The following is a 24,635-nucleotide window of genomic DNA, read 5'->3' on the forward strand; positions in this document are numbered from 1 at the left end:
CTCTGTCTAGAGTGAATAACATCTGCAAACGGTATTCATTGCTGAAAGTTCCTAAACTACAGTATTGATTATAAGTCTGTTGATCAATCATTCATCACAAATGCTTTATTCATATAATGATGCTCGTGTTAGGATACCTCACTTCTCTCTCTCTATGAGCGATCGATATTGCATTACAGACAAGTAGATGGATGCGTTTATTCAATTAAAGATCAATAGAGTTATATCGCCTATTTGTAGAGTATATTAAATTTGGCTTCTAAGCACACTACAGTATGTTGCCACTAGGGAATACTTGTAGATAAATTTCATTTAATTTGACAGGACTTTTGTTAATTACGATCTTCTCGGATAGGTATAAACGTATGTAATAATTAAAATCACTGACAGCCAGCTTAATGCATATGCAAACTCGCAAAAAATATTCACTACTCTTTGCTTCTTCAAAAAATCCACACATCTTCGGATTTTGTTTCTTCGGTAATTTTGTTATGTTGATTGAGATTTGGTCTTTAATTTCAGACAAATACTTATGACATTCGTTGTGAATATGTCGATTGTTTAATATTCTATTACTTTGCATTAAGATTATTGTAAAATCGTAATAATCGAACTTACAGAAGCTTTAGGATGTGACTGATGTCTGAGTACATCAAGTAGCTAGTTTGCGCAATATACTCAATAGCAGAATAGAGAAACGTGAGCCATCAGACAGCATTTACACTGTGTAGTATTGACTTCACAAACCATTTGAAACAGTCCTGGATACCTTGCCCTCCTTCCCCCCCTCCCCCTGCAGACGTCATGAGTATTCTATTTAAGGAAGCCACTATCATGTTTATAAAACATCTGCTGGACAACATGTATCCTGCGTCATAGCATGTTATCTTTGTTATGCCTAATGTTTTTCTAAACGGCGTAAACGTCTTCTGAATGCTTCTGTTCTATGCTGTTTAGGTGAATGATTGCTAGACTGGCCTTCTAGAATAAGCAGTTGCACTATTATCGGCTGTTATTCTCTGATGCTAATTTTTGTTTCATTTTATTCATGAATATTCTGCATATATCAGTTGGAATTGAATGCATTAAACTGGGAATATGAAAAAAAGAACATTATGAGTTCTAAATTTCAACGAATACCGCTTCGTAGTATATTTGGTCTTCTGGTTGGCATATCTGCACTCCTGTCAGGCTATGGATTCGAATTCCTCTATGTACATGATTGTTGGCGATTGTTTTTAGGTAAACGATGTATTTCATCAGTGTAAGACCATTTCCCCACTTATTGGAAGACTGAAGTAGCCTAATGTTCCATGTTTGGTCTTTAGAGTTGAGTTTATTGACTACGTAAAAATAAATGAAAGTACAGAAATATATATATATAATTAATTTTAAAAAAATCCTTATCCCGCTAACGATATTGTCCTACACGTTTACAGCCTTTCGTAGGCGGGAGTTACATAAAAATCTGATATAAATTTATATTTCTTAGACGACAAATTATATCCCCTTCGTTTTATTCAAATACTGTTCTTTAGAGGATTCTTTCTTTGGGATTATGCTACGGTTCAAAGGTAAATCATAAAAAAAGTGTGAAGAGTCGTAATCTATGTATTCAGGAATATTACTTTCTAGTTTAAATGCCCATTTGCTTGCGTCTTCTTAAGAGATATGAACTTGGGTTCTGGTCCGCTGCAATGAAGAAATTTTGGGGTAATTGGTATTAGTTTTGTATTAAACCACTTATCGAGTTTTCTGCGTAATAATTTTCGATGGTGGATGGTACACATAAGATAGGAAGCGAAAGAAAATGTTTCAACATCCTTAGGATAAAATCGCAGAAGTTTTGCAGTTGAATGATGAATAAATAACATCGTTCTTTAAGAAATAGCAAAAGCATTAACCTTAGGCTAATCTTCGAAGAGTAGCAACGGAACCAGAATTTGTTGACCTCTTCACAAGCGAGTGGGGTGGGGGGGGAGTTTCGATGTGGAACTAATTGCACGCGTTGCTATTCGATTAACGTTTCAAATTGATAGTATGATGTGCAATCTCTTTAATTCCCTTCGGCGTGTGTGTGTGTGCGCGCGCGCGAGAACCACGCAAATAACCGCTTCACATCGTGTTATGAAAAATCTAATTAGATTTTTATAATAGACCAAAAGTAAAAGGCAAGCAAACTTTCGGAGCCATTAAATGAAGAACGCGAATCTTTTAAGAGGCACGCCTCCTTGCTTTGCTCTGTACAAATTCGAGAGGTATGTCTGGAATCTTCATCTCCCTTCGTCGTCACGTACAAAGCGAAACTCACGAGCGACTTAATCTGAAAGCAAATTAACTATAATCTTAAAGGCGTGAAGGTTACGAAACACATAATTTCGTGTAAGCCGCTATGCTAATAATATCTGTAGGCGAAGTTGAAGACCCCCAGGTAGCAAGTATTCCCTGTTTCCTTTCGTCTTGGATAGTTTGTAATTTCGGTTTAGTGTAGAATAATCTAAATATGCTACCAAAACTACACTATGGTAGGGTTTGCTGCAGCGCAGAATTAATTTTGTGCTTTCTGTCTGATTTGCATCATTAGCTTCACAAATTAAGATATCACGTGGACCGTTATGCTTTCGCTATATTCCATTTAAAAATTAACTACATTCATTCACACAGAATTGCTTTGTGGATAGTAAATTTCAATTAACGCTCTTACTAAGTCATGAGTTCCTGGCGTATTTAATACTAATTAATTACTGTGTTCAAATGCAGGTGATGGTTAATTTTTTAGTGTTATTTCGCATATAACAATCTCTCACGTATACAACTTCTTCAGTTTAAACATGTGCGAGTTCTATTGAGAACTTCAATATTTCAGTTTGTGTCAAGAGTGATCGGGATGATGGACAAAGTAAACCTTGGGTGATTAAAAAACAATCTCAAATGTTGAACGTCTTGTGTTCTGTCCTACTAGAAGAGAGGCGTCTTAGCTTAGCTTTTAAAATTGAATAATAAAAAATGTAAATTTAAAGATATTAGTTATTTAATGTACAAAGTACAAAAAAGTGGAAATATATTACACTGTATTTCTTTTATTATTTAGCTAGGATTGCTTATTGTTTTTGGAATGCAATGAAACAAAATAAAATAACTAAAATAAATGACGCTTTGACATTTGTCGTGCATTTATCTTTCTCCAACCCTGAGCAATGAGAGAATTTCTCTGCACATCGAAAGATCCAAGTGGTAATCATATCAACCAATATAGAAAACATCAGATTTCATATTTATAAGGGGGGGAGGATATCATTTTCTATACAATTTCATATTAATATATGAAATTAACATGTAAATATAAATAGTTTACTGTGAATAATGAACACATATCTGTAGAGAAAAAAATTACTGGGGAAGGAAAGCAGTGGGAAACTACGTTGTTCTATGATCATTATTCCATAGCAAATTGGCATCGCTAACCAAACAAACATTAGGTTGAGGAGAGAAGACTTTGAATAGTAAAATATATATTTAATATACATCTTCGTGTAAAGATGATTATCCATTTTCCGGCATTATAGTGATGGCGAATCATACTTTTTTTTTCCTAGAGGAAATTGTCCAACCTCCAGAAGTATACGCAGGCAATTAAGTCCCAATTTACTAATTTCATAGCCATAGTCGCATTAACAATAATTCTAAATCATCCTCATAGATGATGAGGTTCTTATAGATGGTTATTATAGAAGTGAAACATATGCAGTTTCGTCGAAAATGTAACCCTTTCTCACGTTATGTGAACAGTGCTCAAATTTCAAGTAATTAATCTTCACATTGAACAATTCCGTTTATCTTAAGAATAATCTCAATGGTTTAGACTGTAAACACTAACCAATTCTTTCGTTGAATTGAATATCCAGATTTAATTTTATTTCTATCCACTAATTATGATTTTGGACTAGAGTATGGTGAATGCATTTGAAATTTACAATTATGTTAAGACATCTTTTGCAATAGACACGTCCACACATAAGTCAGGTGTATAATATATTGCACGTAAACAGCCTTCCTATGAATATTTTAAACGCATAGGTACTGTATTAATTATCCATTTTAAATATTTGTTTTAAATTATAATTTCCACCACTTCTCCAATCTCAAATTTCGTGAACAAAATGAAAGCTAATTTAACATTGAATATAAAATCTTGTTCCTTAAGAAATAGCTTCAAATTGGATAAAGTAGTACATTATTTGAGACATTCGGCTCTTGTCAGAATAAATAGTCTTCCATGTGGAAAATTAAATCTTGATTTTATTATATTGCAGCTGTCGTTAATTTCAAAAGGACTGTGCAGCCTTGTAGCAATTTGCGCTAACGTAGTGATAGACTACAACAGGAAAGGCTGTTTGCACTTCTTAATATCCGACTAGAGGAACATTTGTAGGTTTTTGTTCACCGGCTTCCCGAGTTATTCAACCTTTGACACAGGAAGGTATGAGATTTTTCTTCCAGAAACTCTGGATTTTAATCTCCCATCTCCGAAAAAATTCAACAGCTTAACTCATTCTTTCAGACAATAATGGTAGACGTCATGAGAATGTTTGCCATTCTCACGATGCATTTTAAAATTTTCAGATAATGGGAGAGGACAAGCCGTTTTCTCAAGAACTTCCATGTTGTTGGCGATAGAAGCAGAATTGGACCACTGAACACTATCAACTAATTTCTGCACCCTTTTTTTTTCATCTTCTGAAAACAAATGAAACCTCGGAAAATAAATTACCAAAACTCTGAAATGCTTTTTAAGACTCAAAAATTATAAACTTAATTCATGCTGAGCCAATATCATATTTCCTTGAAACATTTATCAGTAAATGAACGCATTCGTCTGTCTTCTTAGATAGATTTACCTTTATCTTACATTTAAGTTTAGATTACTCTATAATTAACTACTTCCGACCTTGAATGCAATCACTAAATACAGAAATTGATATTCTCACATTGCAACTGAAGCAAGTGACACTAAACGTTTGCGAAACTCAATCAATACAGATCATAAGTATTCCCTTCTGTCTGATAAAATGTTAGTGTAAAATGTGTAATCATCAGGGGGGCTGAGGATGAATGATTTTGATGAAAATATTTATTTTTTATCTTATGCTTTAGACGGAAGACTCTGGAATTTAATGACGTATTAATTATGACCGCCATAAATATTTATCTGAGGGATCTACAGAATTTTGCAGTTTTATTGTAAACTCAGATGTAAGCATTCAATTGTAAAGAAATATTATTTGATGCTCGAACGAATTTCTCAGAAGCAAAATAATAGCGAACATTTTCCTCATCGACTAGTACATAGCTGTGGTATATTCCTATTGTCAATTTTTAATGCTTTATACAAATTTTTCTTTAAGCAGCTTACCCGTTATGTTAAATATTTTCACTGGATACAATATATATAAATTAATCACTCATTTTTTTTTTTACTTTTCTATTTGCTATTGTTATGTGACACCCCAGTCATATCCTATAAAAATGCTTTGATATGTGGAAGATATAAAGATGAAGCAGAAATTATCACTCACTTCGTTTTCGAAAGGGTGTTTAGGGCGAACGAATGAACATAACAGAATGGGACCAATTTTGCTTTATAGCCACCTATCAACAATATCTCATAAAAAAATTTCAAATTTTTGTTTGGGTTCTCTCTTTCCCCACACACAACCTTTTGGGCTTTCAGGGTAAGACGTTTTTATTTCTCTGCAAATACTGAGACAACGTTTTACCTATTAGAAAGGCTTAAATCAACTTAATTTTGTCCATACTTATTTCACTACACACATGCATAAAACATACAAAAATTTGACTTGCGGATTCAACCTAAGGCCTAGAGGGTACATTACATAATAGAGTTGTGGAAAGAGCATACAGCAGGTGCCCACAAAAAAAAAAAGTTAATCTGAAATAATTTTCAGTAAGAAATAGAAAAGCACATATCTTTAGCATTAAATTTGCATTTAAGATCAGAAATTGGATAATCTGGAAGTTATTTGAGATTAATTTTCACACCCTCCGAAATTATGACACTTCTGTGGATCAATCGAATAAAAATGGCCGCCATAATTACTAGGATGCTTGTGAAACACACATAAAAATCCTATAAAAGACAGTCGAACAAAATAACTCGCTTTAATCAAAATAAAAAATTATGTGGCTTCAATTCGTGATTTTATTTTACATGGAATGACTTTAATATCAGATCTCTAGCTGATCGGAACAAGTTTACCAATTAAAACTTAACGTCACAGACAATTACTTATCAGGTTTTATCCATGAATAGCCGCGTGCATTTCTTTTCCGCTAAAACAATTAACCCCGTACAAATACTCCCACCCATTGAAAGACTAGTATTCCTGACGTCTTTAGAAAATTCGTATTTCCGAAGAAAGCAGTTAATTAGAAAACCACCTTTACAGACTGTTTATTTGAGCTGAGGTGAGTCGTAGAAAGGACATTTCGGTTTGGTTGTGATGACTTCGATTCGAGTGAAAGGAGGCGAAAGATTTTTTGGGTTATACAAAACATTCCTAAAATAAAACGTGCCATCGCACAGATTGGCAAGCAATTTTCTCCCAGAAAATGTTCCCCCCCCCCTTTGTAATCGCGTTATGTTCTTAGTTTCATAATTTCACATAAAGCATTCTGTTCACCACACATTTCCCCGATATTTATACAAACTATTAGTATTAATATAATTAATATCAGTTTTCGCATTTAAATGGAAAGTGTTATACAAACCTATTCTTTTTGAGTCGTCTTAGGACCAAGTGTTTCTCAAATATTGTCTACCACAATAATATATAGATATATTTATATCACACAAAATACTTTTTTTAATATTACAATCAGTTTATAAATCAGTAAAATTAATAGCAGCTGTGGCAGGGGCTAGTAAATACCAATTTTATATGTTCGTCTGGTTGCCCAAGAAAATTAGCTTACGAGGGAAACAACTACCAACTTTGTATGATATCCTCTTATGTAACTCATAAATGGGTCTTACTACCTGGATAGAACTCATACTTACGGTAGTGTCAAGAATTCAAAAACTACTCTATTTTGTAAATGTCAACTTTTTGCTGGGAATGTGTCGAATTTCATCATTTCTATCTTATAGAACTCTTAAAGATTTAGTATATTGTTCCAGAAAAACAAATAAAAAAAACTCATTTAAATCGTATTCGGTAATCCTCCAAATTATGAAACTCCTGCATTCCCAGTTGATGAACATGATGCTTATTAAACGAAATTGTTATATACTGCAGATCGGCGATGTAACTCGATTGACTTTTAATTGGATAGACACATGCAGGCACGTAATACGTTATCGATCTCGGAGGGAAGAGGTATCTGACACGAGTATCATTATATCAGTAGAGCATCAATGATGAATGATTGATATTCGGGATTGTAATCAATACACTACTTTAGGAAATTTCAGAAGCGATTACTGTCGGTGGACGTCATTGACAGTAATCGATGGACGCATTTTAAACAACACGTAAATCTGCAATACATTACATTTCATACGCTGAATTGGGGATACATGAAAGCATTTCATGTTATTGTGGATGGGAAAAAAAAGTTAATGCGCATATTGAACTCGTGTAATACACCTGGAGCCGCTCTAATTGGTTCGAAGGTCTACTAAGACCCTCGATGGATTTTCATAAGTCATATGTAGATTTTCATTTAGATGAAGGCAGATTCCTTGAATTTCGGTTTTTCATCCGCAATGCAGATGAAGAAAAGTATACTTAACATGCACACAAAGTTATCGTGGCCTTAGATCTTTTGCATAATTTCAACCGACCGTTACCTGTTTTCAAAATAAAACTATCAAAAGCAATAACTGAATACTTAATCGATTATTTTGATTTCGAATTATGCATTAAAATATTTTCTTTGCCTTTTTTTCAGATGAAGTTTGAGTATTATTCTTATCCTTACCGAATAAAGATATTATCCAAAGATTCCCGCACACCATATGGTTTAAAACTGTCGATTGACGTGCATTGTGTGATAACGTATCGTCCATTTAAAACTCCCCCTCCCCTAATTAAAAAGAATATTTGAGATGCAGGTTTGACACCGATTAACATATTTGGAAGTAGTTGTAAACATACCGACCATCGCTGATTTCAATATTTATGACGTAAGAGGTTTTTCACCATGAACACATTTACTTTGCATCCTTCTATTATGGAAATCGTGGATAAACACAATTATATAATGTTGGAAAATTAAAATCTCTTATAGTTTTTCTTATCTTATTAATGCCCACCACCACTAGAGTATGTAGATTTTTTTAATTATTCACTATTAGAGTTATTACAAATCTCCTGACCCGCTCTACCTCTCCCTGATTTCAAACGGTTTTATTTTAGCTTAATATGAAGAGCTTAATTTATTCGAAGCTACAGATATATCACGAGGTATGATGCTTAAACAATCCACAAATATGTCACTGGTAAATTACTAAATCGGGCCAAAACCATGTGACTAGAAGACCTATGTTTTGTCATTTTTATCGAAGGATTTTTGCTATTTTCTCTTGGTCTAGCGGCGTTAGTTTGATATTAATATCATCATTATTAATTTGCAACTTACATGAACTGTAATTATAATTTTGGTATATTCGTAACTTTGTTATAATTTACAAATAACTTTAATAAAATTCGTTCTAAAGAAATATAACAATTTATATTCATTCATAATTTCTGATAGCTGAGTTCCAGTGATATATGTAGCAAGTACATTCTGTTAATTCTGTATGTTAATACGAAGAAGGAATCCCAGAAATCTCCCGCAGTTGTGCATCAAGTGGCACAAAAGAACAACTAAATCGCATACTGCCAAAATATTCTGAAGGCAAATATATCACCTTTTATATGAGAGAGAGAATTCGCTGTTCTTGAAAGCAATTCTAAGAAAGTGTTATATGCCATACGTTCGGTAAGATGAGGTATAATCATTTTATGCCTACATTCCGTATGTTCTATTTTATGCTAGAAAACAAACAAATAAAACGTGTTCTAAGTTTGAAACTTTAGTTCTGAAATCATTTTCAATGGTTGCGAATTTTATACATATAAAGGAAGGCGTACGATTTTGTGATGCAGACAATTTTCCACGATATTCAGGAAACGTTCTGTAGCAGAGGTTCTCAATATTTATCGGCTTGGGTTGAATATTCAATTTACACCAAGTATAGAAACATTGAATGCAACAAGAGAAAACTAAATTAACATTTAGTTTCTGACAGTTGAATTTCTAAAATATTTAATAGAGAAATTGTATTAGAAACGTCAGACGTATTTCACTTCAGTCATAAGGTTCATAATCTATAAATGGTTAATTTTGTTTCCATATTAAATTGTGTAATTTCTGAAATTTAGTTTTTGAGATTCTTTTTACAAATATTTCAACCCATTTCAGTTTTTGTTCGCTTGGACCATTTTGTATACAGACAATAGGTTTGCGTTATTTCTAGCAATAAATAACTCCTGCTGAATTGGAATTTAGTAAATATTAGATTTTGGACACTTAAAATTGGCGTCCATGTGATCCAAATTTGATTTCTTTCGAAGCATTTTATTGGAAACAGTATTTCAAAGTAATACGAGGGTGGTCTGAATATTTCTAAGCCTCGACCATAGATGGCAACACTATCTCCAAGATGTTTTTTTTTTCCCTAAGTTCGTACATTTGTCATTAGCATCCATGTGAAATTGCAAGTTATTCTATCAAGTAGTTTGTTTTAAAGAGCTGTCTGAAGCAAAAGTGTTGTCTGTATCCCTTGAAATGGATAAAATCGAGTATCGTGCGGTTATAAAATTCTTTGGGTCTAAAGGTTTAACGCCAAACAAAATTCATTCTAAGTTCACAAACGTTTATGGGCACTCTTTTCCTTCGTTTTCAACAATTAAGAAATGGGCTGCCGAGTTTAAACGTGGTCGTAACAGCTTTGAAGATGAACCACGTTAAGGACGTCCAAAAAGTATAACAACACCAGAAATCATTGATCAAGTGCACGATATGGTATTGGATGACCGGCGAGTGAAATTGCTGAGATTATAGGCATTTCAAAAGAACGAGCAGGATATATTTTGAATGAAGAATTGCAAATGAAAAAGCTTTGCGCAAGATGGGTAACGCGCTTTTTCACAGCAGATCAAAAACGCACTCGCATGAAAATCTCTGAACAGTGCTTGGAGCATTTTAACAAGAATAAGACTGATTTTGTGCGCCTGTTTATTACCATGGATAAGACTTCGATTCACCATTACATCCCAGAATTGAAGACAGCAGTCAAAACAGTGGACAGAAGCGGGTTGTTCAACGCCAAAGAAGACCAAGTCGTTTCCATAAGCAGGAAAGGTCATGGCATCGGTGTTTTGGGATGCTAAAGGAAGTTTCTTATTATCTTGAAAAGGGTAAAACAATAACCGGGGAATATTATTCCGATCTTTTCTAGGCAGGACAAAAGATCGTTGTCCACCTGCCTACATAGGTGCTTTACCAATGGGAAAATTAAGGGATCTGCATTATGAATTGTTGGAACATCTACCCTATTCACCAGATTTGGCTCCTTTTGACTTCTATCTCTTCCCAAAACTAAATCTCTTCCTCGCTGGGCAGCGTCTTTCTTCGAATCAAGAGGTGATTGCAGCTGTAGAGGTGCATTTTGCAGATCATACTGAGAAACACTACAGGGAGGGATAATGACGATGGGCATCGCTGGAATAAATGTATTAGTCTTAAGGGTGATTATGTTGAAAAAAAAAATTTTGAAATTATTAATTCATTTTTTCATTGTTAGGCCGAGAACCTCTCAGACCAAAATTGTAATAATTGAATCGTTTCCATTTTACAGTTCAATTCTACGTTTATATACTTCTCATTGATAAGCAATTCTGTATTACGAATAATTTAATTATTTTACTTTGGTTGTCATTGCATTATAAAGATAAAGAGAACATCCACCTGATGAACACTACCCAGAATAGAATAATAGAAATATTTTATTGTAAGAAACTACAATTACCAAATAGTCAGCATTTTCAATCTCGCATCTGTTGTTAAGATGGAACAGCAAAAGATTCTTTTATTATTTCGTAATCGAAAAGTTGTCCTTGGCGATTCATCTCACTTTCTTCTAGTACTGAACTGTGCACATATAAAGAAAGCGAAATGGTAGCATCAGTTGTCTCTAAAGAACTCTGCCCTATATGATGGTACACGCAACGCTTTTTTGTCTACTGGGGTCCATTTATCAGTGGAATACTCCGAAATCTGATCTCCAAATTCACTTCCAGTGTTTCTTCTCCTTTCGCGTAGTTTTCCCTTGAGGAATAACAATATTGATCACCGAAGAAGCTGAACTGAAATTTGCTTTAACGGTGGATGCTGATTGCCACTAAACCACCAGGAAGGTTTATGTACGTGGAAAGGGCAAATGACATTAAGGCGTTCTCTTGTATCGCATAAAGAAGAAAATGTGTATTGAATGCAGGATAGATATAAGAAACATGTTTAACACTAAATTTAAATCTATGATATAGTGTGTTATTTTAATTTTTGAAATTAAGAAACCTTATAATTGTAGAGAATATAGATTTTAAAGTTTGAAAAAAAAACATTTGTAAAAGACACCATTTCGAACTGCTCATGTATCCCATTCAAATAATAGACTATTTAGTAAGTCAAGGTTTGAAACACGGTTTAGTTATAAATGGGGTGAATAAAATTGAAGTTTTCATGATTTTATTATAATTTATTTTCATAGCCTCTTCCTTAGCTGAGTTGAGCATGTTGCTAATGCATTATGGGAGTTCTCAATGTATCTGAATTCGCTCCATCTTTCGGCACTCAGCAAGCTGCACTTCATAATAGCGTAAGCAAAACCCAGTTCATTGATCATCTGGATCCATTTTTGTAAATCACAAGATATTTGTTTTACCGAATTATAAAAACCTGACAGTTTATATGCAGGAATTTGGATTTCAACAAATAAGATGTTGCAATGTTTGCATTTTATGCATCTTATTTTGATGTAGCAAATGAATTTATTTTTGCGAATATGGAATAAAAAATCCGATGGGCGATTTTATATGCAGCAGGCGTCCTTCCGTTTTGAATATATTTAAAGAAAATGTGAATATTGAGTCGAATGATTTTTTATGATCCTACAAAGCAGTATTATTCAGCTCGATGCTTGTTTGATAATATGGTTCTGCTTTTCTAACAACAAATCCAGTTTTGTGCTATAAAATCCGAATAACCCAGATATCCACTAGTGGGAGAGAGAATGTTTCGAGTTGACTTACCCCCAAAAATGCAAAACTATATAACTGAATGTATCTCGATTTTATACTGGATGAATAAAGATGTGGAATTTATTTTCATTCGATTTCGAAGAAATAAGTAAAGATTTAAAAATTGCAAATGGCTACCCAGAGCTATTCTGAATATTCTGTATCAGGAAATAAACCATGAAATTTAAAGCCGTACCTTTTGTGAAGCTGAAGATTTGACCGTACTGTTTTAAAGAAGATTAGAACAAGGAAATTTTCTTGGAAAGCACATTTTGAAATATATACTCTTAAAGTTTTGCAATTTCGTATCGATTGGCGAGCAACATAAGGCACAGGCGAGAGTCCACTCCAACAAGTATAACGATTATAATAGGTTATCTGGTAGGTGACAGGCTGTGTCGATAAATGGAACACTACCGTACCAACCAACCCGATGTTAGCTTATCATCTTCAAAGTATTTCCTTAAGGCAAGTATACTCTAATTCCAGTGACTTTTAAAGAAGATTGCGAAGTCGAGGCAAATGCATTCAGTACTCGTGGTACAATTTATTAAGAGTTGATGGCTCGAAATATATTTCCTTTCAACTTTGGAAACGCACATCAGATCAGCCGTAAGGAAGTACATGTGGTGGATATTGTAGAATATCCAAAAATATTTATAATATAAAAGTAGTTGGTTAGACCGAGTCAATTTGTGACGCCAATTTCCATTTGGACCATTTCACAGCACTTCCGTAGATGTCGTTCTAAATGTAATGATCGTAGACTGCATTTACGTCTAGTTCAGATGACGTATTTCGTGCCACAGAACCTCGGTCGTAATCGAAAAACCTCTTATGATACTGCGATATTTCAATGCAAATTTCCGAGTGTGGTTTCGGAGTTCCGTTGCAACTTGTTTCTTCAGTCGCAAACATGACAGAAGGAGAACACTAGAGGTCAACAAAACGAATACCCAAGAATGCATAGCGATTGTACAATGAGGATGATTCGTACACAATCCATAGTTTTTTTTAATTATAAACGCCTATGGAGTATTTCGATCAAAATGCGTCTCTCAGAAAAGATGTTATCTGTTTTAAAAATGCAATATGTAAATGCTGTAGGTATTTAGCGTTAATGTTATTTATGACTCAGATGCCATCAAATAAGTCTATAAGGCTTATTTAATATTTTCTAAAGATTCATTATCGGTTATCAACCGCTATTGTGAAGGCAAAATATCTATTGCATTAGGAGTAAACTGTAACATTCCCCCCCCCCTTCACCTCATACACTACAAATCAATTATTGGTTTGTAATAATTTGTGCCGAATTTAATATATAAAATATCCGAAAAAAGGCGACTTCCTGTAATAACAATAAGACCTTTGTTGTTAGTGTTCTCACAATCCAACCGACACGCATGGCGAAACTGCACAATCAACTTTCATAGAAAACAAAGATAACCAATTATCAGTATTAGAGAAATCAGCGAGTTCAGTAATCCCATTTGTGCACGGTTGCATGCACAGTTCCTCTTCATCGCCTTCAACAACCTTGATTGCACTTCCTAATGAGGAAGAGGATGAAGATTAAACAGTGACTGAAAACTCGCATTAATTCTCACTGTATGTGGAACGAATGATTTTGGCAATTTCATGTTTAATATTGATCACCTGCATTCAAGGATCACGTTATTAAAAGCATAAACTGTCTTATTGTGATTATCAAAGTGAGCAGCGACATTCAGTGCTACACGATCTGCACATTCCGGTAAATTATCTCACGGTACATGGCTCATTCACTTATCAAAAAAAAAAAAAAGTTTGGACACGAATACGGACGCGATAATGAACATGGCTGAGTTGTTTAGCACCTATCAAATGAGATTGCTTAACTTCGATGTCTTTAAATGACATTGAACTTCGTTTTCTTTGTACATGAATCAAGTAGGTCTGATTTTAAACGGTGCCGGTTTGCCTGCTTGCGGGATGAAAAACCCCAGATAAACTGGGGGAAAAATCCTGCTGTCCCCGCCCAAGACTGGTTAACTTGGCTATCGCTGAGGAGGAACCTTAAGCTCCTTACGTCGGCGACGGGAATCGAGCCCAGGACACTCCTTTCCCAGGCATATGGTTGCGAAGCGCAAAACCACTAGGCTAACCGCGGTTGATTTAAAATGGTTTAATTTAAACCATTTTAAAGGTCTGATTTAAATTTTTCGTAGTTTCAATTGGTTTTTCTCTAAATTGCATAAGAATAAGTTCGAAAAGAAACTTTCTTGCACTTAAACAAGTTTTTTTTATAATATTTCAAGTTATTTCAAGATAATTAAAAGTTGAAAAGTCATAAAAATAATTTAAATTCACAATTCCTGTCGTCACACTCCCAAGAGATTCTAATTTTGCTACGTAACAGTACCTGTCAGTTGTTGATGCGTAGAAACATTGTTAACAGGATTAACCGGCTTCGTCTGCTATTTCTGGAAGTATGTGCGTTGAACTAATTGTTGTTACACCTAGCTGCTTCATATTCTGTAATATTAAAAAAAATAAAATAAAACTTTGGCTGACTAGCAGAAACACCGCAAAGAACTAATTAAAACAACAAAAAAATTCTTTACTTAGTTTGAACTTTTAAGTACAATACAAGAACCGTTAGGTTATCTTTGAAGAGGAAGCGAACATATTTTTAACAAGGTCCTTTTTTTCTCTCTTACTTGTTCTGTTATTTACTATCTAAAACACGGCAAATTGCCCTCAAATACGGCTTGCGTTTTTTCATGCCTTCATCCACTTATAAAAAAGAGAACACAAGTAGTTGAATGGCCGTTAGATTTTCGCGTTTTTGCAGGCAGATATACAATAAAATCGCAAGTGGTTATGGAAGAACGCCATCTGCCCAGAGATCAGGCATTAACGCTCGGTGTGTAAGCAAACATATAACCACCTCTCACTAACTCTTGTCTGCCTTACTTGTTTGCGGCAGTGGCCCCTTCATTTTTAATTTCAGCCAGCCGTTTCTAGTGACTACCACCATTGCTAATGCCATAAATTCCTACTGAACATGGATCTATCGAAATTAATGTCTTATTCGGCTTCCAGGCGGTGTGGTTATTCCACTGCACGCACTACAGCTTTTTGGCGATTCCGAACATGGAGTTCCTTTTCAAGCGATATGTCTAGTATCTGAAATAGGTGTGGGAAACTTGTCAAATTGAACGCTCCAGAAAAATCGAAGGCCTGCGAGCGCCACTCTCATAAATTAAGCCGTCTTCTGATAAGAGACGGACCCTGTAAATCAGACCCAGTAATATATTCCTAAAATAGTAGCGTGCATTTTATTATCACATATTAATATTAAGTTTGGCCTTTGGCCAACGAAAAACACAGAAGGAATGCGTAAAACACTTTTCTTTTTCGTATAAAGAAATACGGTTTTACTAAATATTAAGTTTTGTATAAGCTTAATGTTTAATTAGTCCTATAGTTAAAGTATAGAAATATAAATAAAAAATAAACCTGAATTATCACACCGCGAGCTCATTTCATATAGAATACTGTAATTGTTGCGTTAGTTGCCATAGGTTACATTCCCTTCTTCCAATCTGTTTACCGAATAATAGAATTCTGATATACAATATACATGAAGGAATCATATATTGTATATTAAAACATAGATTTAATGACTTAAAAACCTAGATAACTTATAAAGATTTTAATGAGAATAATACAACTAGTTTCGCCTTCCTCGGGTATTCATAAAGGAAAAGAATAGTAATAAACATTGAAGTATCTAAAACAAAAACTGGAAATTACAGGTAAAAATTGCCACACATATTTAATACATAAAAAAAAGTTGTATTTTTTCAAGTTGTTCTAACAGGCGTGCCATTGTTTATTGCAAGTATGCGTGCAGACTCACGTGAACGCCAATATTGAATAACTGCAGCATGGCTATCTGGGATGTTATAACTCAAATTGTTGTTTAAGTGGACAGGGTTCAGCACGATTTTCCTTGATTCTACAATTTTTCTCTCAAACTCATCATCACAGCGAAATATATTTTCTGTTCTATCCCAGCAAACGGAGTGACTTTGTCGATCGTCATTAGGATTATTTGAAAACAGAACATGACTGGATAACTCAGTTGCATGAGATCTTTTGTAAGAGATGTCTCTCTTATGCTCTTCTATACGTTGTTCAATAGATTTGTTAGTTTGTCCAAAATAAGGGATATTGCAATCGCACCATAATTTTTATACACCTGTATATTTTGGGATGTGATGAGGAGGCTTTGGATGGCTGATTAGAGAACGGATTTTAGGAAGTGTGGTGAAGAACGTCCTGATATTGTATTTTTAAAGGACTTCAGCTATTTTTTTAGAGACTGTTCTAATGTATGGAATGGAGATGCTACCTTTAAAATTAATAGTTTCTGTTGTGCACTGCCTAGAAACATCGAGAAGAAATTTCTTAATCGTTTTTTCAGAGTATCTATTTTGTTTAAAGATACGAGTGAGGTGATTTATTTCTTTTTGTAGTTCATCTGGTTCATTCAAGAGAGAGCGTGCTCTGTGTCCTAAGGTAGAAACAGTTCTACGTTTTTGTGGTGGAAAATGATGAGAAAGATTATGCAGATATCTATTGGTATGAGTAGGTTTTCTGTGTACAGAGATTTTTAATCTTTCAGAGCATCGTGCAAGCATGACATCCAGGAAAGGTAAGGAGTTATTATTTTCTAGATCAGCAGTAAATTTTATATTACGATGTTTAGATAATGAAGAAAATCTATGAGAGATGTGTGCCCGTGATTCCAAATAACAAAAATATCAACATATCGTTTCCAAACTTCTGGTTTAAATGAGAAGGAAGATATGGCTTTCGTTTCAAAATCTTCAAGGAAGATGTTAGCTAGAACTGGGGACAAAGGATTGCCCATTGCCAGGCCTTGTTTTTGTTGGTAAACGGAGTCCTGCTATCTGAAGTAACCAGAATGAATGCAATGCTTTAATAAAGCAAACATTTTTTTGGATAATTTGTCCTTTAGTAATGTAAGTACCTCATCTGTAGGAACGTTAGTAAATAAAGATATAATGTCAAAACTTGCTAGAATATCATTTTCATTGATGTGAATATCTTTTATATGAGAAACAAAATCTGTGGTGTTTTTGATGAAAGATGAAGATTTATTGGAGAAATACTTTAAGTACTTTGCTAGATATTTGGAAAGTATATACGTAGGTAAGTCAATTCCATCCACAATTGGGCGATGAGGGATGTTTTTCCAATTGGAAAAACATCCCTCTTCGGATGGAATTTGTGGATGGAATTGACTCACCTACGTATGGTGAGTTGCAATAAACTTGCAATAAACAATGCACACCTGTTAGAACAACTTGAAAAAATAAGTTTTTATGTATCAGTTATGTGTGGCAAGTTTTACCTGTAATTTCCAGTTTTTTTAGATACTTCAAAGTTTATTACTATTCTTTTCCTTTATGAATACCTGAGGAAGGCTGTTATAAGCTGAAACTAGTTGTATTATTCTCATTAAAATCTTTATAAGTTATCTCGGTTTTTAAGTCATTAAATATCTGTTTTAAAATGTATCACAACAGCCGAGTAAAAGCCTATGATCATATATATATATATATATATATATATGCACTATATAAAAACGAAAAAATAATATATATTTTGCCACAATTTACTACCATATTGTTGGATTTCGGAGTTAGCCAGTATCTGTCTGACGTGTGAATCTATTTGTTCGTTTATGTGATAAGATTAGAACCCGTGACCCGGGCAGTCAGTTTCGAAAGCAATAACGTAAATTTATAGGCACGTTTAAAATTACTTATAGAAAAAATAGCAACAGGTCTATCAAAAATGCATACGTAACCTGAATTATTCATAAACATTCAAGATATATGCAGTTTTATTAATATCACGAGGCCATAGAAGTCCTTTCGGCTTGCTTCTGTGTGCTCGTTTTAGATTATGGGTCGGTCGCTTTTCCTCCCCTGACAGCACGTGAGAGGTAATTGGGTTAGATAGGCCCGCCAGCTCGGGCGTCGAAAGCCGGTGTGAGTTTAGATAGCCATGGACTCTGCGGATGATAGATACAGAACACGAAGTCTCTGGAGAAAACGAAAGGAAAACGATGATGCCAGGCATCGGTATGGTAATTGAAACTGTGGCTGCGTGTATTTGTTCAATAAGCTTTCTTGGAAGCTAGTGAATAGTTTAATCATGTTTCTTTTATTCCTTTTTTACCTTTCATAACATATTTGAATTGCGATCTACTGTGTAATTCCTATGCATGTTTTGAATAATTCCGGAGGTGGTTAATCGATGCGTTATGTCTTATTTGTTGCTACGAAGGCCAATTGTTTTCCGATAACATTTATGAAAGAAGATATATTAGTCAATTGTTATAACTTCATAACAATAGACTGTCATAGCATCATTGTAGTTTTCATAACAATACTGTTATAGCATCATTGTAGTTTTCATAACAATAGACTAACATTATTAAGATGTTAGTCTGTTGTTATAACTTCAATGCGATTTTGTATTTGCAGTCTATCACCACATTCCTTTTTTGAATTCAGCCAATGTCAGTGCACAAAAATCAACTTCACAATGAATACTCTCTCTTTTGTAAGGCGAAGCATTACTGCTACTATTGTACACTACTAAAGGCGTGCGCAATGGTTGTTTTTGAGTATTTCATTTGCGAAGTGCTCTCCGTAGAAAGGAAAACATTGTTGACTTCTAACTGTATTAAACAATGAAAATAGTTTAACAAATATCTTGTGTTTTTCGTAAAGAAGAAAATAAAGGTCTAAGAAAAATGCTGATCTCTATACGACCGTTAGGTCGCACATTGAACACAAGTTAAAGAATACAGTAGTCTGCACGTTTTGTTGTAAAACGTAGAAGAGCCTATGGCGAAAAAAGGAAACTAATCGCTTGTTATTTTATTTAAATACTGACGATAAACTAATATTACTTAAAGCAATATCACCGGTGTATCTACTTAATCGAATCTTCGGAGGAATGATTTATCAAAGGTCATAAGCTGAGAGATGTCTTGCATTTTTATTGAAGGGGATGACCTCCCGTTGTGCTTACTTTCATATATTTACTCGCCGCAAGACATAGTTGAAATACGGCATATTTATTTACTAGAACGAAAGCGAATAAGTCGAAAAACTTTAGGGGATTAGCATTGATATCGGAATAAAATACTGTGCTATCCCGTTTTAGTCAGTTATCAACAGTACGATTAATGTAAGAGTTGAAGGTTTATATTACAGCTGTACCTTAAAGAGGAAATAATGTATAATTCAAAATTCGTTTTGTTTTTTATTTTCTCTGCTTTATTCTTTCATTGCACGTTTTTATGGTTTTTATGTTATACAAATTAAATATGCAAGAAATTCGTTTTTTACTTGTTTAAAATACCGCATTAAGATGTCTGCATAAAATCGCATTCTTTTTTTGGAATATATTTCAAAGAACAAGGTTAAAATTAGGTTTAAAGATAAGTTTTACATATTTAAAATTTTGTGAAATGAAATGTATATTATGCTGTTTTAGTGGTTTATTTCGATATTACTATGTGGTGGGTGGAGGGGGGAGTAGTATAATCTAAGATAGAGTTAATCTGTGTTTTCCTATGCAGCAATGTCTTCAGTTTATGAATTTTAACACAGGTATAGGTGAAAGACGTAAAGGAGAGAAAATAATCTTTTTTCTGTAAAGGCTAAACAATAGTTTAAATAAATTCGCTTAAAGATGGTAAATAAATGAGAATGTCTCTTATTCAAAGAGATTGCAAAACCAGTAACCCCCAGACTTTTGAGGAATCTCGCACAAATCCCGTTGCTACTTTTTTAATATTTTATCGTATATTTTATGATATACAGTTACCGTATAGCTTATAGAGATGATTTTGGATAATTAATGCAGTTTTGTCTATGCTCTTAATACATCAATCTGCTACCAATTAGGATCATACAAAAGCACGATTATATTAGCTCTCAACAAATGAAATGAGGCCAAAGATTACCAATGAAAAGAGAATCACAGCTGATATTAGTCAAAAGATTACCAAACAAGAATTCCATAAAATGTCCAGATAACGCTATGGGAATCTCGACAAACAAATCTTTCACATTTTTTATTCTCTGGATTTTATTCATGGGAGTTTTCCCAGAAATAATATCCATAAATCTTTCACATTTTAATTATACACCTTAAGAGACAATTGGAATTTTCAGGAGGATGGTTGTTGCTGAACTCAACAGCCTGTTTGAAATTCACAGAACAATCAGTTTTGCTTTACACAAAATTAACCTTTCCTAAAGCCGAAGAATTCAACAATGCTTATTCTATTGTTGAAAAAATGAATTCATATGCGAGATTTTTAACAATGGAGGAATTTATGCAAGAAATAAATTAATTACGTAAACAATGCAGAATTTAGCTTTGCAGAATGTTGATGTTTTTTTTTAAAAAACATCATGTTTTTGAATACTCGTATAACGAAAAACATGCGAAAGATTCGAAAAAGTGAAATCTTAAGATTTATAACCCCAAAGACGTAATCGGTAGCTTCGTGTCAAACAGTAATCTATGAAAAATATATGTGCTTTAATCAAACCACTTTTATCGAAAAGCGCAGTGAGATTTCTTGTCAAGTTTCCCATAGCGCACTGAATTTTAGTCCAGAACATCAACGGAAGCCAGCTGCCTTACACTTTGAGTGCGTCATATATCACCACCTCTGATTTCGTAATTTTTCTTTTTCGCTAAACATTTTTGGAGTAACTTGTAACGTGTAAAGATCGTGCGGAAATCTGCGAAGTTTATTCGTATCGCTAACCCGACGGGGATGTTAGCAGATTAATGATGTGTTTTACGAACGATGAATTATCCTTTACTGTTTGTTTTGCCCCTTATTCTTGACATTCCCCAGCTTTGCAATGGAAAAAAAAAGCAAATCTTACGGGTGTAATATTTATAAGAGGGAGGAAAAATATGAAAGAGAAATGCATTACCTATAACTCTTCGTGTAATTAATAGTGCACGTCATTATCTCAACATAAAACATCTTCTCCTGCTCTTCCACGAATCATTAAACAACAATATGCCATTATTGGATCCCTCGTGCATACATTAGTCCAATCAGATAAGGCGACGGGAATTTTTACGAATATAAAAATGCGCTGCAAGGAATGCAGTAGAACTGTGCCCTGCAGGGAATGTAATCGTTCGAAGCACGAGCCTAAAACGACCATTATTGTATAAAATGAAGGAACTGCAGCACCACTGTGTAGCTTCTTTTTACGGGAAAAATGAATTAATGAACCACTTTATTGTTTGGTAAATAAAATTAGTCATTATTTTAGCTTTTCGTTTAAAATCGATTATGTGGATTCTCTTCGATGACAAACCAAATCTGATGCATTATGGAATGATGTGCTTTTTATGCATTCTTTGAGAGCACTAATTAATTAGTTCAATGAAAGGCTGAACCTCATTATCTGGTGTTCGGTTTCTATCGCGATTTCTCTTCTCAAGTTGATTATGCTTTTTGACATGTGCAAGTTAATTTTCTTTTCTGTAGTTGAAAGCGACAATCGTGATCAGTAGAATTGTATGTAGTTTGTACATTACTCCATCTTTGGGCAGCTGATCTATTTAATGAATGACGTCACAATATAAAATTATACCAAACGAGAGTCGTTTGTATACTACTCTTTGGATATGTGATCTATTTAAGGAATGACGTCACAATATAAAATTATACCAAACGATTTTCATTATTTATGCAATTGTAAATTAGATGAAATTTTACTACCTGATTTAAATTGTGCTGAAAGTATTCTGGATAACCGTGAAATGGAAACGAAAAATTTTTCCAATGAGTTATTGGGATTTCACGCAATCAATACGTTGCATTCCCTACAATAGCATACAAGCCAAACCGCTACTTCTAAAAACAACCACTCACATGACTTTTTTAACCCTTTTTTTTTTTTTTTGCACTTAGTCGATTAAGAGGGAAACGTAGCTTTCTTCGCCTTGTCTTTTGTGCGGGCAGAGATGTCGAAGCACTTTTAAAAGCATTGATTCAGTGGTTGTGGGCAGACGTTAGGTCCAAGAAATCGACTAATGTATTGAGCGGACGGCGGAGTTAGTCTTGATCCGAATACCCAGTGGAAGTCTTTCACAAGGATAGATGCATTATCCGTGATGTTGACTAAAATAACAATTCTTTATTTATTTAGTGATAATAAATATGCAGTGGTTTATTGAATAAAATAATGTTTACTTCGTTAGTAAATGAGGTTTTGTAAAAAATACACGAGCATTGTTGTTTAAATCAACAAGCAATAAGATTGAAACGTGCACGTTTTACGTATTAATGTGCTAAGAGATATTATTGTATTATATTGTTGAAAGTCGCAGCATATATGGACTTCTTCAGGGACATTAATTTAAGATTTTTGTTATTTAAAAATGTTTTTACTAATTTTAATTGATTAATTTAATTATTTGATTTACTAGATTTAATTTAGTGATTTCATTTATTTTATTTATTAATATAATAGCGGAATACGTATAGTAATTACGTTATGAAGGAACAATGATTAATATTAGCAACAATGATCGTGTACAATCGCCAGTATATGCCAATTATTAATTTCACAAACCATTTCTAGTTTCATTAATGATCTCTTTGTACTGCTTTATTTTTTAATCAAGTTTAATACTGAGATACTGTATATTAACAAAAAACTCTCAAAAATCAAGGAACTAACTTGCTTCTAAGAAATTTGTCGCTAAATGTTTTAAATCTTACAAAACTCTCGGTACACTTGCTACCAGCCAGTCATTTGTTTCCGAGATGATGTTTGACCGCTGACACTTTATCGAAGAAATGGCAGTTGAGAAGGTTATAGAAGCTATCGCAGATTTTGATTATCTTTAATGGCGACTGATAATGATCCTCCTAATGGCCCTTTATATAACTATGTCACGAGATAAGTGAATGCAATTTTTTTGCGATTCTTATCAAACAAGTATGAGGCTTCTTTTAATGGGTTTAGATCAAATGAATCATTTATCTTGAAGCCGTTTAATGTTTCTAAAATGTATCGAAATCCTTAAGGGGATTAAGGATTTATGATGCATTAAAACAGGCTAACGTTGATTAGAATCTAATTGGAAGGTACATTGGGGGGAGGGGGGAATAAGGGTAGGAGAATAAGAGTAGTCAGTTATTTAGGCTTCCGAAAGACAAAAGAAACGAGTTTGCTTCAGTTCATTTCTTTTATCGCAAACGTATTATCCACTCAATCATCTTATCTTGGTTTACGCTTAACAAATCTAACCCAGCAGGATAAAAAAAAAAATTGTGATTAACAAAATTATTTGCTAAATTATATACTTGTTCAGAAATATGGGAAAATTAGAGTAAACTGACTGTGAACGACAGTTAAATTCTTATTTATACTCTTTATATTCCAGCCAGATTTTGTTTGCTATCTCACATACGTACCATAGTATGCATATAATTAGATGCATTTAATTTTCAATTGACAGCGATTTACGCTACAATATTTAGAGCTCTACATATGGTAATAAATAAATAACCATACTGTGCTAAACCACTTAACCAGCCTGGTTGGCCGAGCGGTTGGCGTATCCGCTCTCCAGTCAAAAGGCTGCGGGTTCGAATCCCGCCGTGGGTATGGACATTTGTGTTTGGCTGTGGAAAATGGTGGTGTTCGCCGATAGATGGCGTAGTTGCGGTCAGTTAGTGGATTGAGTGGTTGAGACAGAGTTGTAGAGTAGGTGTCTGGACTCCCTGGAGGTGTCCAATAAGAAGGGATTTAGTTTAAATGATCAATGTAGTCTAAATATATTCTCCCAGGCAAGTGTTTCATAATTATAAAGTATTTTAATGTTTATGTGTATATAAAAAGTTGATATTTCTAGATCAGGAAAACAAAGGAAATACAAATATTTTGTGGGTGAACTTGAAGCTTGGAATGATTGTGCTCATTCCTCCTCTTCCCAAAATTATGTACCGTTATCAATTCTGGGGTCGAGAAATATTTGAGTATACGACTTAATAAAGTTGGCTGTGTTTGGTCCATTTGAAATTAATATTTTAATCAATACACTTTATGCTAATTTTTATTAGCATAAAATTTATTGTAAGTAAAATTTAATAATTTCCTAGCTGTTTTCGAATTCTGTTCC

Source organism: Typopeltis vanoorti, chromosome 4 (genome assembly GCF_054136105.1).
Source record: "Typopeltis vanoorti isolate ZY-2024b chromosome 4, IOZ_Tvanoo_1.0, whole genome shotgun sequence".
In the NCBI taxonomy this organism is placed as follows: domain Eukaryota; kingdom Metazoa; phylum Arthropoda; class Arachnida; order Uropygi; family Thelyphonidae; genus Typopeltis; species Typopeltis vanoorti.